At 43.7% G+C, this 14,047-nt stretch overlaps 1 protein-coding gene across 12 annotated transcripts in view; it reads right to left on the reverse strand.

The window, feature by feature from the left end:
* MTMR3 (myotubularin related protein 3) overlaps positions 1 to 14,047 on the reverse strand; it is a 74,634-nt gene that overhangs the window by 59,645 nt on the left and 942 nt on the right. The gene's annotated exons all lie outside the window — the stretch shown is intronic.

Consider the following 14,047-nt stretch of genomic DNA (forward strand, 5'->3'; position numbering starts at 1 on the left):
CCCTGGGGCCTTAAGGAAGATTCTCCTCACCAACAGCCAGATTTTGGGTCTGATATTGTCTCTTTTCAGCAGCCCCACATTCTATCCCCCAGTGAGCAGCTCTTACCTATTTTGGCCCCACACTTCAGGAGACACACTTGATGCAGCTGTGTGGTCTGCTGGGAGGACAGGACAGCAATATCCAAATGTCTTTAACTCTGCAGTTTCCAGCTTAAAAACACTTAAGACTCACTAGGAGGGAGTAACCAATGTCATCCAGACTGTCTGGGGAAGCATCAGTCATTTAAAAAAGTAGCTGCACACTGCAGCTTGGGGTTCAAATGTGAACAAGAGCTCAGGCATTCCCTCTATTAACAAAAAAAGCCACTACAGCTCTTCCCCACACCCCAAGCTTTTTCCCAGCATTAAGTAGGTGCCTAAGTGAAAGTCAGTTATAAAGTCATTTTATCACCACCACTATTTTCTCAAAGCTTAAAAATTAAATCAAGTACTCTGCTATTGGAATTTTCATTACCAGGAAGTTGCAGTAATGCTTATTGCACTATGGTTATTGGTTTGTTCTCCCAATATGATAACTGCATCAGTTCAATGCTTTGAGTTAATTATTGTTGTTGACCTGAGGTAAATGCAAACAGAAACCTAAACAGCATGGAATAAACAGTAGGAAGCCAAGCTCAACTATGTAAAGGTAAACCAAATACTTCATGATCACTCGCAAGTATCAGGGAAATTCTCACACAGCTCTCATATGAATGAGAAATTAAAAGCCCTGACAATTACAGCTTCAGAAAATGGCCACAGAAAAACTATATAGTGAGGTAAAGACTCAGGCATTTTTCCTGTATTTTAACACTTGGGATTAGCACTAAAGAAACACATAAAAAACACATAAATTTTATTTTAACACATAAAAAAATAACTAGACCATAGATTACAGTATTTTCAGAATATTCTGTCAGATTCTCCCAGCAATAAAGCATAAATAAGCATAAATGATTCTCTGGAGAGTCCACCACACCTCCACAGATTCTCTGGAGCTTCTTCAGCACTGATGAAAAAGTACCTCCAGTGGTACTGTTTTCTCATTCGAGTGAGGGAAAAGCGCTCCAGCACCCAGTGGGTGATGAAGGCAGCAGTCAAGAGTCAGCCTTGGCACAGACCGATTGTGCTGAAGGGCCACCAGTTGCCATGGAAGTCTCCCCGAGTTCCACTGCCGAGGCTGAACTTGGAGGTGGTCAAACAAGTGGCTCATGTGAAGCTGCTGCTGAGATGCTCAGGAAAGCCTGTGAACTGCCCAGAGGAGTGACTGCCACACAACAATGTGCTCACTGCACAGCAGTGCTCCAACACCACTGAACAGACAATGCAAAGAGCCATTCAAGTGTCAGTCTTCCAGAGCAGCCAGGACAAAGTGCTTTTTGTTTCTGTCTTTGAGATCCTGACAAATCAAAAATAGATTAAGTGTGCTGGCAGACTGGCTCTACCTCCCAGCCGGATACGTGATCCCGGGGCAGAGGACTGCCAGTGCTCTGCAGTAACTCACACCCAGCCATGCCATGCTCTGCTCTCCCTGGGAGAGCTCTGGAGGGAATCACACCTTTGAGCTTTACAGGAAGCTCACAGGGAATCACTCTGCTTACAGTCAAGATCAAATATAACTCAGAGACCAGAACTGCAAGTCCTAATTCTATAGGTTAAGAGGAGTCCCTGCCTGAGCCCAGAAACCACGGAAGGCTTTATTATCTCTGGCAGAGGCTCTGAAATAGATACATTTGTGTTTTGTACAGTTTCCATTTAACCTGCTAATTCCCTCAGCATTATTTTTTGCAGCTCAAGGACAAATAGAGTTACTAAGTAACTCTCCAGGATGAAGTTTCAGTGCATTAGTTCTCACTGCTGAATTAAATACATAAGCATCTTAACAGCCACAAATCCAGCAGCCCACTACTCCATAACCCACAAGGACTACACACATTTTATCTGTGCAAAACACATGAGCATTTATCAAGCAACATATCAAATTTTACCACAAATACTAAACAAAACCCAGCAACTCAACTGCTTCAGTTAACAATTAATAAAAGCTCTGAGGAAAAGGAATGCATCTGCTTCCACTTCCTACATAAATCTCAAGTACATCTGAAGCAGTACCTCAGATACAAGAAGTTTCAGGAGCTGCATTTGTAAAGGAAATTTGAAATCACCAGTAGTGGATATCCTTTCAGCACTGAGGCCTTCCTGTGCTAGGTCAGCCCAAGCCCCCAGTGCCTCCAGAGTCACAGGATCCATGGAACAGCCCTGTCACCCTGCTGTTAGCCCAGGCTACAGCTCTGTGCCCAGTGAAGGCTGCTCTAAATCAGTACCATCAGCACAGGTACCCTTTAACCACAGAAACACAGCAAAGCACTGCAAAAATACTTGTTCCATTCTTTACTTGCAGCAAGCCTGGTCTAGAAGGGCTAAAAGTCCCCTGCAGAGTATCGGTGTAGTCATGCTGAGCACAGCACTAAGACTGCTTGTTAAACTCTGAACAGGCAACAGGCTGACACAACACACAGGTGGAGCTGCAGATTTCTACCTCGAATGGGTCTGCAAGGAGCCACTGTCACTCTGTCACTTGTGACAAGGAGTTAAAGCACTGGATGGAAGAGAAAGAACACTGGAATTGTGATGAACTTAACTTCCCTCCAGCAGCTCAGTAAGAGCACCAGTTCGGTGAAAGGTTTGCACCAAGCTCTCTCAAAGTACTAAAAAGGATACAATTCAAGCCTTCTGCGTAACACCAAACAAATCTGCTACTTTTCCACTTGAAAATTCAGTGAGGCTTCAAAGCAGGACACACCTAACCAGACAAACTAGAGGATTAATTCCTTACTTCAGAATTGAAGCCTTCAGACCCTTCCATCCAACCTACTTCATTTTAAAGATATTCCGTATATCCAGCATATGGTAGAGCATTCACACAGCCTATTTTGTGTAAATGAGACATTAGTAAGGATTTTTTCCCGTTCCTCCCCCCAAATTGTCATCAGATACAATGTAAAATATATCACTTCAAGATAAGTGATAGACACTCATCTCAAATATTTCAAGAAATTTCCAGGATTCCACAAGACTCACCAGCAGACCAACTCCTAAATCCTGATTTAGCAGTTCCATAAGCAAAACTGAAGAATGACAAAGGTGTAGCAAGACAGGCACAGCTGCTTGTTCACTCCAGGTCACATTTACTTTTCTGCTAAAGGAAAAACTCACTGGGTAGGTAGGTTTTGAGTGACACACACCTTGGTATTTAAATAACTGAGATCTAGAGATGTAGGACAGAGTTGAACAAGCAGGAGTTAACTCTTCAAACAAACACAAGTTTTAACAAGATAAATTCTTATCCTATGCTTAGAGTTTAGAGGTTACAAAAAACTCAAGAGATGGAGGAACAGATCAGCACCAGGCAACAAGCTTTTTATAACATGGCAAAGATGCTCTGAATTCCGTGTAGAGGCTGAGCTGTCACTCACCCAGCATGATCTATGGATTCCCAGCTCCACAGAAAGGTTCACACTTTCACATTCTGACATGCAATAAGCTCTCAGTATGTTGTTTAATCTCTGAGTTCTGCTTAAAATGCTACTAATAAAATAATCAAAGTAACCAAGTCAGGGTTTTTAGAGGTCACGGCTCCTCAGGAGTCACCTAACAAGCAGCAGATTGTTCAGACAAGTTTCAAGCCATCAAATTTGTTTCAACATGTACAAACTCTGCTAAGTCAAGTCTTTCAACAACACTCACCAAAAGGTGACCCAGGGGAGAATACAAGGGCACAACCTGACTAATTGCTGTTCAGTCAAGGTGCTGGTTGTGTTTTCTTTTGCAGGCATGATGGATGCACGGGGTTGTCCTACCACAACTGATCTTCACACAGCTGCACAAGCCCTCTCTGAACTGACCCCAGGGTATTCCTTCACCTTCCGTATTTTAATTATTTACAAATAGTTAAGCTGATCTTAAGAGCAGCAACCCCACACAGGGACCTAAGTTCTTCCTCCTAAGTTTGCCAGAGTCAAACAGGAGGTCTGAAGCTCTAGAAAACAGGTGCTGCAACACCAGCTTAAAGTTTACTGCTAACCAATCCAAGGAAGTTTAAAAGTTGACCTTTCACAAGCAGGAAAACCCCAGCTGGCCACAGCTACAAATGCACCACAAATGTGCTCCACAGCCACATCTTCAGACTCCTGAAAATCAAATATATCAGCACTGCAACCACCAAGACTCATCGGCCCAGCTGAACAGACTGGAATGTTCTGTGCACCTGCAGAAGTGGCTATCGCCTTCCAAACCCAGCCTGGAAATTCAGATTAGCTCTACGAATTAATTTTCTTGGCAAGAGGCAGCATAAAAAACGGTGGAATTTAAGCACATGAATTAGTTTTTGAGGGTGTTTTGCCATTAGGCCTTTCTTTAAACTGTAAGCTAAACTAGATTCTCCCCAGCCCACCTGCTCACTTCTTGCACAAAAACCTTCAGTCCTTTCTTGTCCTTGTCAGGATCCAAGTCACTTCAGACCAATTTCTTTGGACAAGGCATGTTTTAAGTGACTACTCCTTGCCTTTGTGAAGTCACTTTATCTCAATATACATTACTAGACCAGTAGTAAATTTACAGAAAAATCATTTCTTAACTACTACATAACTTGGTCTGCTGAGATTGACCCACGGTAGCAAGGATTTATGATGAGACTAAAAACTGAATTTTGTTGAAAGAACCAGAAAAAACCTAACAGTAGTTAGAAATACTTAGAAATTGAAAGGAGACAAAGTAGATTAAAGCCATATTGCAATCCTGGGGAAATATGTTCAAATACATGAGGCTTAGCCCTACTAGGTTTCTGCTTTGAATACCAAATAATTTGGGTCTAGGAGAAAGAAGCATGCAAGAAGCAGGGAAGGATCTGCATCCAGCAAGAGCTGATCAGGTAATCCCCTCCTCTGTGAGCCGTGGCCCAGCCTCAGGCACTTGTACAGTTTAGAAAACTGGACAGTAACTTGAAATACTAATGTTTAGAAAAATAAGCTACAGGGCACAGTAGCTTGTAACTTACTCTTTAGGGAGGTGCCAACTGCTTCCTCCCCGACCCAAGCAGATCAAGGTGCCTTATGCAAGAGGAAAAGTCTTCATACCTGAGTGCTGAATGGGACCACGGCGGGCTGGGACATGATGCAATGGCACCATTAGTTTTAATGGGGCTGCTCTCTGGGCGTGACCCTCCAAGGAAGGGAGCACCTCAACTGCGACCATACACAAACAGCTTAGTAAAAAACCAGGCTTCAAAAAGAAAGCAAGAAATAGCTCTTATTGTCTTTGCTATACCAGTCTTACGCTTGTCAAATGAAGCAAAATCCTTTGTCCACAACTCCCCAGGCTGACTCCTTCACCAGACCCACCCAGCTCAGGCATCAGCAGTGGCAGTGATGAACCCAACCATCCTCCACAGGTGAGCAGAGCATCAAGCAGTTTTCCAAATTGCTTCCTACTCCAAGCTGATTACAAGAGCAGGTTTGACACTGCTGTTTCCCTCAGTGAATTACTCCAGAACTCCCATTCTTAGACTCTTCTGCTGCTCAGTTATCACCAGCCCTTCAAGAGTTCACAGGAAGAAGTGTCTGCGCAATGAAAACACTGCAGAGCAGTTGGAATGCCTCAGCAAAGGAAAGCTAGACAGCTCTCCAACCTGCCTGCCAGTCAACACTGGAGAAGGAAAGGATAATTTGCCTGGAGTAATGAGCTAAGGATAGAGCCACCATGATTCCAGTGCCCCAATTACCTCTGCAATTCTTCCAAATTCTTCTTGGGAAGAGCCGGCTCCAGCTGCAGGCAGAACCAGGGACTGGAAGCTACTGCCCTGGTCCAGTGCTTAGCAGACCAAACTCTGCAAAAGCAGCACCAAGAGTCAAGACCAACATTTTCTAACACACTAGAGTCTTTTTGCCATCCTCAGTTCATTACCATATTTCAGCACTTTAGGGAATCCTATTCTATTTTAGAAAACCCCTTGCCCAGTCCTCTCCCCAGGTCAGTGTTTAGCAGTCACCCTCATCAAGTGTCAGCATTCAGCCTGTCATTTAAAAGCCAAAATTCCAGTTTGACAAGTGCAAGGCATTTTGGTTCCAGCTTCTAAAGCCTGCAGAACTGAAGGGGGAGAAAAGCAACACGACAGTGACCAGGCACATTGGTACCATTATGCAGCTATACACGGAGCTACTACTTTTTGAAATTCACTGTTAATGAATATTTATTATTCTTTGACTTTAACAAGGCTTTATGTGTATTACTAATACAGCTCTATATCCACTGATGTCCCATGTGGTCACAGACTCTAAAAGAAGGACCTACAATTAGCTGTACCACCAGTTCTCCTGCAAGGAAGTTTCCCTCCAAATCCCCTTGTAATGATTTGAACACTGTAGGATACTGAACATACACGTATCGTGTCAGTACATTGAAGCTGGAATCCTTTTTATAAAGAATTTGGAATTTTGGAGCAGGTGTCTGATCTCCTTCCTTACTGACAAGTGTAACTGACCAGATGGCTTTGCGAGAACACAACCCAGCACAAAATATTAAACACTTGGCCATGGATCTCCGAAACTGAAAATTTCCATGTGGCTTCTCCGTGCAGCCCCGATTTACTCATCTGTTCCATCCAGGGATGCTCTGCAGCAGTGAAGTACACTAACCAAACACCTCCAAATCATGTGATACTCATGCTTGAGTCTCAAGGGATTAAGAGATTCCAGCCCAAAGTAAAAGAAAACAAGCAAGCTATTGTATTCTGCATTAGAACACAACTGTGCCTTGACCATAATCCACCAGCCAAACCTACAAGGAAAGCCGAGCAGACCTCAAAATATTTACTTTGTTCCATCTTCCTCCTTTTTCCTCAGAGAGTTCAGATTTTCCCAAAGTGCAAAAAGGTGCATTCTTTTGGAAGTTACTCAAAGAAAGGTTCGCTGAACATAGACAAAGATGATAATTTAATTATAATGGGTATCCAACCAGAATATAATGCCCTGTTCACAGCAAATTCCTGCTACCAGCAGTGAGAGAAAATTAAGAATCTGAATTCTCAAATGTACTCATGACTAGTATGTTCACCAATCAGCACACAATTAAGCATTCCTGTTCTCTAATTGTAAAGATGAACACTTGTTTGATAAGGATTAGTCATTAATTTGATGAAAAGCTTATCCACTCTTAAAAAACCATGCACAGTGTTTAGATGGAAAGAAAAGTTCTGCAGGCAGAGGCAGTAAATTTGCAAGTTTACATTAAGTACACTTCACTTGCTTTCAAGCTTCCATTTATTAAAGGAAAATAATCAAAATAATCTAGAAATGCAATCTGCTTAGACATTTTAGTCAGGTTTCTTGGATCAAAAGTTCAACCATGCCTACACTACACTAAGTATTTGTTCTCAGAAGTTAATAAAAAGGAAATAAAGAAAATTCAAATACAACAATTAAAAAAAAAAAATCAAAGCTATCAGGTCAAAACACTTTAAAAAAGGTGTTTCTACTCTGGTCAGACCACAGCAACCTGGCTGCACAGAGGACAGAGAAATGTCCTCATACTAATTTTCAAGCCAAGCTCCTCTGTGATATGGCAGGTGAGTTTTCTTCTCACTGCCTCTAATTTCGGCACATCTGTTCTTTGTCAGGAGACAGACAAGTGTTGGAAAAGCCTGAACTTAGAGATCCACAGAACAGTAAAAGTCAGCTTTGACAACAGTAATTTTAGTTATGGAAGACACCAAAGGCTGGATGCAGAAAAAACTGAGGACAGATTCCAGCTGCAGCACATCCAGCACCAGGACTGAAAATGTCTCCAAGCAAACAGCCCAACAAGGATGCAGCAAACAACACAACTGCCCAGCAGCTCATCTGTCTCTGGTTTAAGTTTCCATGATAGCAATTACACACTTGCAGACAGCAATGGAACAAGCAAAGCTTTCCCAGGTACACATTTAGGTCAATTATGGCTCCAAGAGATGAGATCAGACAGCCACAGCCACTGGCTTCCTCCCTGTCCTCACCTACTTGCAAGGAGAACAGGGACAGCCAGGCTGCTGGGGCCCTCCTAACTACTGAATAGGATATTCCAGGGAAATGCTTTCCACCAATTCCAAACCTAGAAATTCCAAGGAAACTTTCCACCAATTCCAGACCTAGCAGCAGCCACTTCCATGAGCAGCTCTGGAGTTAAAATTCATTTTGAATAGGTATAGTGATATCATAAAAGTGACAAGACAGAGCTTAGTGGTAGATCAGCTGCTGGACTGGATCATTCGGACATCTCCTGTACAAAATTGAGGCCTCACTTCCAAAGTACTGGAAGTTACTTTATTCAGGTAGCATCTTGTGTAGGATGTGGAAGGTATTAAGACCCCACATAGGCAGTTCTACCAGTACAGTTCAAATAAATTGTTCTTAATGTCTGTCTCCTCAGTCTTTTTGTTACAGTTTCTTTAATCCACCCTTCAGTTTCACTCAACTCTTCAATACTTTCAACTACTACTTCTAGCAACTGAAAAACCCAAAGCAGTATTCTAGTAGTCTACCCTTGACCTAGACAGCACTAAACTCTACACATGACAGGGAGGATACCCAAGGGAAAATCTGATTTCCCATCTGTTTTCTGAAATCCTGCCACCAGCTGTACAGAAACCCCAAAAAATAAGAACCCAGCTTGCCCAGAACAGTCAAACCTCAGAGAAACTGAGGAGTCAGACTCACAGGACCTCAGAGTCTTATGATGCACATGAGCCCTACATGAAAGGCTGCTCTCAGGGTGAGCTGGGGAGATGCCCTGCAGCGAGTCCTGCGTTTGCTCTGCTCTCCAAGGGCACTCAGGAAGCCAACCAAGTGCATCTTGTCTTCACAGACTCCGTGTCAACCTACACAGACAGGATTTCTGTCCTCTCCTCCCTCAGGTGCCTGGCAGCAGCTTCCCCCAGGCACTTCCACAAGCAGAAAAAGCAGCACTGGAAAAAACAAGTCTCATTTTGTCAGGAGTCTGCCCTTTCCTGGTTGATAGAGAAGTCAAAACCTTCCTTTAAAGGTACAGGGAAAAAGAAACTATTTTTATTTCTCTGTCCTTTCAGGTAACACCACAGAATCAATGCTTTGATTACAGCCCTAGCTCGCAGTCCCAAACTTGGAGAAGCAAATGAGGCCCACAAAAGGGCAACACAAAACTGTTCTACCAGTGTTTCTATAAATAATGTCTATACAAGTGCACAAATCTCTGGTATTCGAAAGAAAAACTACAAAGACTTAATTATGGCAATGCAGCAGCCTTCCTCCACAAATTCAACCTGAAGTGCATTACTTCCCCCCATACTGATTATATGTTCCAGAAACTAAACCTCAGAGTACCAGAACAATCCAAAATACTTAGAGACTATTAGACTTGTATATACAAAAGACTTCATCATACACACAGGCACCCTAGAGATTTATTTCATGCTACTTTGTTTACAGAAATCTCAGTTAAAGAAAGATTTACACCATTTTCACTGGTTTTCCTTGATTAAAGTCTTTCTTAAAATAGGGTACAAGAGCCTTTGGTAGAAGTCTTAGCCATGGGCCTGGTGTGCTCACAGCAAGGGAGAAACACATCCAGGTAGTGAGGTTACTTGTTTCCTTGAAAAGTAGGAAGCAGAAAGTACAATGGAAAAAGTCTTTTTCAATTCTTATCCCAGTATGGGCTAAACCAAGCAGGACCTGAGAGGTTAAACCTGGTACATCTGCTAGTAAAGAATAACTTCAGTTCTGAAATTAACCCAAAACGATGGCACTCCGCAGATGACGCAGGAGTGACTGGACTAAAATCGAATGGAGGGGAGCACAGAACACTCAGCTTGAGACCAACACACACAGGATGGAAGAAGACAGTTAAGTATCAAAGTAACAGAATACAAGTCTTTCCCACATGGATATTCAGCGGGAAATAGGGAAGCTCTGAGCTCCATGGCAGCCTTCCCTGCTGTCCACTCCCAGAAGTCCAAACATTTGAACATTCCCTGTTACGGCTCTCCCTCTGAAGAACACACCCCAGTCTGGGGGGTGGTCTGTTGTGGCTGCCCTTCAGAAAACCCAGCTCTTCCCAAGTAGCCAGGGACTAACACCAAACTTCTGATTTCATTTCAGCTTCAAGTTAATTCCACAGGTGACAGGATAATTGTCCAAGGTAAGCTCATCCAGCACTAGTTCTAATGCTTCACCAGACAGAGAATAACTCAAACCCTGAAGTTGACCCCCACTATGCTGTTTGCATGCTGCAGAGTATTTTGGTGAACAAGCAATGCCACAGAAGTCAGCGACAGCATCAGCTCCATCAGCACCTCGGATGAAGCTCTCTACAGCAACCCCAACCTCATTTCCATCGTGGTTTGTCAGCCCATCACAATGAACGCTGCAAACAACAGTGAGATGTGCTGAGCAAGGCAAAGGACAACTTGCTTTGCTTGTCACCTCCCAGGGCTTCTCCAAGCCTCGATTTCTTTGATGTTGTGCCCTCTTTCAACTAACGCCAAACTGCAAAGCTGTATTTTGAAATATTTACAATTCAGTATTTTGGGTCAATTTCTCTTTAAAAAGGGGGTTAATACTACTTAGGATCTATCTGCTTGTGTTACTGAAGACATATTTCATTACTGGCATGAGTGGCTGTGTATAACTGCCTGCCCCCAAGCCAGCCCACCAATGCTGCTTTACAGCTCTTCACTGCATTACTAATCAAGAGGAAAAATAACAGATTTACTACTCCAAAATCAACTTCCACTGGAGTCTTGCTCAAGGTATTCATTTTTCAGAAGTGGCAATAATTCAGTACAGCAGCTTGGGTAAGTTTAGTTACAGTATCACTGAACAAGGAACATCCAGCTTCAAGTCTTCTGAAATCCAGCTCCCCAAAGGAAGGCCAAGAACACCCTATTTAGGAAGTCTTTTGCAGAGTTTGGGTTTTTCCCCCCTCCTTATCAGACTTTGGAAAAGTTCCACCACCACCATGATAGCTATTACAACGTCATTAGTTGCCTCACTCATGCATATACACACACAAATTCCAAAAAAACTTCCCGACGGATCTTACCACAGTTACCTTGTTGTAACTATTTTCAGCATTAATACCCATGAAGAGGAACAAGGCCTCTGAAGCATCCAGTTGTCCCCAGCAAGCCCTACACAGCACACATCCAGTTACCAGCTTAACCTGCAGCCACATTCAGGTGTCAAAACAACTGCTGCTTTCTAGACTTCACATGAAGATTCCAAATCCAAGGAGTTTCAGAAGAAAACCAAAGCCAGGAATGAGCAACTGTGTTTTAAGTGAAGCCTTTACAAACAGTGCTTTTTGCTGGACATCCGTCACTCCAGAAACAGCTTTCCCATTTCAACCAACATTCCAGAAAGCTGCCTGTTTGCCCTCCCTCCCCAGCTCACTTTGCATGGCTCTGCAGGCCCAAGCCTCACTTCCAGGCGCACACTGGTACTTCCTGAAAGAACAGAGCACCTCGGCTCAGAGCCGCACAACCTGACACCTTGTAACAGACTAAACGTCGGAGATACCACTGCTTGCAACAAGATCATGCTGCATTTCTTCCCTGCTACGGCAGGCTGGTTCCTCCCTGCAGCTTTGAGCAGCAGCGATGGACTCGAGGCCTTCCTTAAGGGATGACACATTACTCCTGGAAAACCCACAGCCAGCTGGGGGTCACCTCCTTGACACCAGTACCAGAAATTATTAAGCAGGTGAGGGGAAGAACAGGTCAGGGCTACTCACACTCCAGTTTACCCTCAGATTTCTGTGGTATCAAGTCCATTCTCTCAGTGCTTCTCAACTGCCCAAAGCAAAGGGACAAAGTTTGGGCTGTTTTGCTAAAGCTGCCCTCCAAATAAGGCCAGTTGACACCAAAGGAGGCTGTGGTTTGTGATCTCTGCCTATGCCACAAGCAGCTGACACGTATGCAAGTCAATGCACACAGCAATCCTGCACCATTCGGGGCTAATGCATCCAAAGATAGAAGCTGGAAAGCAGCAGGGGCTGAGGGCTCCAGCTCTTTGCTGGGCATAGCAAATAGTCCCAGTAAAATGTCAGTATTCCAAATTCCTGAATTGCCACTGACTTCACTTTGAGGTCTTCACTTTGCCACTAACTTCATTTTGAGGTCGTTCATGCAAACCAGTCAGTCATCCTGAAATTTTGAAGCGCCGTGAAGAAAGAAATAGTTGTCTTTTAGCAATCCAGTTAATTCACAAGAATTGCAGCACAAACTGAATTCTAGGCACATCCCTAAAGCTTTCCCAACAGCACTGGGAAGTTACAGCACCAATACCTAGAAGAGGGCTGAAGTTACAAGTCATGAAGCTCATTTCTCAGAGTTTAAAACCCACACGGGATCTCACAGGCAGATCTCACACCACCAGCTACTCAAGCTCGAGACAAATGCAGAACAGTTGCACGTTTTTGTCCGGGACAATTCAGTTCCTAAGGGGTTACTTTGAGAGAAACATGACATTACTTTGATTCAGCCAGTGAAAGCTACTATGAAACAAGTGCATGTTTAAGTATCTGAATGTTTCACTCTGGTTCACAGGATGTGATAAGCACTAATTAGGCTGTTTGGAGTCATGTGCTCTGAAGACCCCACCCATACCAAATGGAAGAGTCCTATCCCGTTGTATCCAGTTACACTTCCCAGTAGAAACAGCCTTTACAGCCCTTTGAACTGGGCAGGTGAAAAGATCTCAAACTCCATGCTGGGTGCCAACCCAGTTCCTCCACGGAGACAATTCCTCTTCCCTGCCCCATCAGACTTGCCAGGCTCCTGCCCGTTACTCCAGCAGCCGAACGATCCCCTTCTCCTTAAGTTACTCCTTTTTTCCAGGTTAATTGCCAGCAAAGCACTGCACAGCCACGTTCCTCCTACTCCTGAAAGCTGACAACATACTTCTCTCCATCATCCTGGCTTGCACGTAGGTGGAATGAGATCTGAGATAAAATATTGTATCCTCTATTTCAGAAGCCTGGGCAGGCTCCATTTCTGTCTCTTCCAGCTGCAGATGGTCGTTTTTATGGAAAATAAATAAATAAAATGAGAGCTTATCAACCTGACCTATTCCACCTTTGTGGTATCATTTGTGGGTTCCATGGCTTGTTCCTTGAGCAGGTTAACATTGATATTTTAATAATTGCTAATGCAGACTGTTCATGCAATAGATAGCAACAGTACCCCAGATAGGCACCTATAGCACTGCCAGTGAGAGAACTCAGCTTGGCTCTCAATTTATCATTCCTATAACCTGAAGTGGGACAAGAGCACCTTTCAGTGCACACACTCAGAAAAACATCACTGTTGGTGCACCTTTGCCCTTCCCCAAGCTCCAAAGCAGGCACAGAACCACTTGTCACTGAAGCATTTTAGAACCTCATGCCCCTCCTTCACTTATCTGCACAAAGTTTCAACACTTACAGCCCAGTATTTCCTGTGCTAGGAAAGAAAGCACCACTTCTATCTCGCAAACCCACTGTAATCAGTAACAGCTGAAGCAAAGCAGGTATCAGATGTCAGCCTCCTCCCCTCCAGTTTACAAGCACTCCTTCATAAAACCTCCCTCACCTCCACCAAGAAAAGTTCATTTCCAAATACCACATGCTTTAGTAACAGACAAAAGGCATCTCAGTGCTTTATCTGAAGCTCAGAACATGACAGGCACTACAACAAACCTGTCACAGCTCCTTCCGTCACGCTGCCATCCCTTCCCAGTGGACTCGCCTTTGTAACATACATATGCCTTTATATTCACCAGAAAGCTAAGCTGCACTTCCACTCAGCACCACCTGACATGATTCACTAGCCAAGTTCTTTTCTTCTAAAAGAAAGCCTTATTGCACATGGCTACATCACACAAGAAAACAAACAGGTGAGGCACACAGAAGAGTGCCTATGAGACCTGAAGTCTGCAAGAGTTCCGAGCTCACACCCAACCTTCCC

This window comes from Corvus moneduloides, chromosome 18 (assembly GCF_009650955.1).
Source record: "Corvus moneduloides isolate bCorMon1 chromosome 18, bCorMon1.pri, whole genome shotgun sequence".
Lineage (NCBI taxonomy): Eukaryota > Metazoa > Chordata > Aves > Passeriformes > Corvidae > Corvus > Corvus moneduloides.